Source organism: Jaculus jaculus, unplaced genomic scaffold (genome assembly GCF_020740685.1).
Source record: "Jaculus jaculus isolate mJacJac1 unplaced genomic scaffold, mJacJac1.mat.Y.cur mat_scaffold_57_1_531177_arrow_ctg1, whole genome shotgun sequence".
Taxonomy (NCBI): Eukaryota; Metazoa; Chordata; class Mammalia; order Rodentia; family Dipodidae; genus Jaculus; species Jaculus jaculus.
The window spans coordinates 442238-444877 of NW_025423505.1; positions in this window are offsets into that span (position 1 = coordinate 442238).

The following is a 2640-nucleotide window of genomic DNA, read 5'->3' on the forward strand; positions in this document are numbered from 1 at the left end:
AAATTTTAAAAAAATTAAAAAAAAACAACCTCGTGTCTTATCACAGTATTCAACTGTGAATCACAATACCTTATTTTGACATCACAAAGCTCCACTCTCAACACCATTGTGACATCACTGTGCCCCACTATGACATCACAATGTCCAACCTGATATAAAAATATCCAACTGTGACATCAAAATACCCTAATGTGACATTACAGAGTCCCACATCATTTTCAGAATTGCCCACAGAGATATCACAATGCTACACTTTTAAGCACAAAGCACCACTGTGACACCACAATTACCCACTTTGACATCACAATATACTACTCCCTTGTCATAATGTCCCACTGTGACATCATACAGCTGAACTGTAACATCATCACATCACACTCTGACAATGCAATTCCCTATTGTGATATCAAAAAACCCCACTGTGTTTTCACAAAACCCTACTGTGACATCACATTGTCCTACTGTGACATCACAGTTTCCTTCTGTGATATAAAAATGCTCCATTGTTGAATGACAATACAACACTGTCATATCTTCATGGTTAACTGTGACATCAGAATATCTGATTGTAACATGACTAAGCCCCACTCTGATATAACAATACCCACCGTGACATCAGAGTGTTCATCTATAACATCACAATGACTCACTGTATCCTCACAATGCTTCATTGTCTCATCACAATACCCAAAATAAAATCCCAGTGTCCAACTGCCCCATTGCAATACTGTCTCATCAAAACGCACTATATATCACACATCACCACTTTATTTCACAATGTCCCACAATGAAATAACAGAGATTGAGTATGAATTTACATAACTTCACTGTTGCATTACAATGCTGCACTGTGACATCACAATACCCCATTATAACATTACCATGCTCAACTGTGACCTAACTATACAACATTGTGACATGACAAAGCCCATGCCTGAATTCATAATGCCCCACTGTAACTCCACAATGCCACATTGTGACATCACAGTGTTCCACTGAGACTTCATAATGCCCACTGTGATATAGCAATGCTCCTCTGTGACATTACAATACCCTAATGTGATATTGCAAAGCACCACTCTGATTTCACAATGCCCCACTGGCATATCACAATGCTTTACTGACTATCATGAAGCCTATGACATCACAATTCCCACTGTGATATCAGAGAGGTCCACTGTGACATCACAATGCCCCACTCATCGTAATGTCTGTGATATCACAATGCTCTATTGTGACATAACAAAGCCTCACTGCGATTTTATAATATCCCACTCTGACATCACAAGGCCCCACTGACATCAGATTGCCCCACTGTAACATCATCACAATGCCTCACTCATTACAGTACCCAAAATTGAAATCACAAAGACCAACTCTGCCATCATTATGCTGACTGTCTGATCAAAATGCACAATAATGGCATCAGGAATACCCACTTTACATCACAATGCCCCACAAAGAAATCAGTGTTCAGCTACAAATTTACATAACCTCACTGCAACATTAAAGTGCCCCACTGTGATTTCACATTGTCCAACTGTGACATCACAGTGTCCCACTGTGGTATAACTGCTCCACTGTGACATCACAATACCTCACTATTTCATTAACATGCTCAACTGTGACATCACTATACCATGTAGTGACATTACAAAACCCCACTGATTTCACAATGCACCACTGTGACACCAAACACCCAATTGTGACATTACAATGCCCCATTCTGATATGATAATGCTCCACAGTAAAATCACAAACCATAATCTGACATTATAATGCCCCACTGTGATATTACAATGCTTCACTGTTAATCACAAAGCCCCTCTGTGACTTAAAAATTTCCAATTGTGATATCACAGAGGTTCACTGTAACATCATAATGCCCCACTCTTTCATCATAATTTCACACTGTGACATCACATAGCTTAACTATAACATCACTGTGCTCAATTGTGATGTGATATAACCCAATTGTGACATCACAAAGTCACACTGTCCTATCATAATGTCCCACTGTGACATTATAAAGCCCATTAGGACATCACAGTGCCCCACTGTGATATCTTAGTGCCCAACCATGACATCACAGTACACATCTAAGACATCACAATGACTCACTGCCTCCTCACAATTCCTTACTCTCATCACAGTAGACAAAATTAAATCCCAATACCCAACTTTCCTATCACAATTCTCTCTCTGTCATCAAAATGCACTATAATGACATCACAAAACTCCACTTTACTTCACAATGCTCAATGATGAAATCACAGTACTCCACAATAAATTTACGTAATCTCACTATGGCATTACAATACCCCACTGTGACATCACAATACCTCACTATCACATCACCATGTTCAATGTGACATAACTTTATGATATTGACATGACAAACTCCAAATCTGAATTCACAATACCTCACTGAGACACCAGAAAGACCCATTGTGACATCAGTTTCCCACTGTGAAATTACAATGTCCTACTGTCATATAAAAATGCTTGACTGTGACATCACAAGACCCTAATGTGACATAACAAATCCCCACTATGATTTCCCAATTCCCCATTGTGATATCACAATGCTCACATATGACATTATACAACAAACTTCTTTATCACAATGCCCCACTGTGA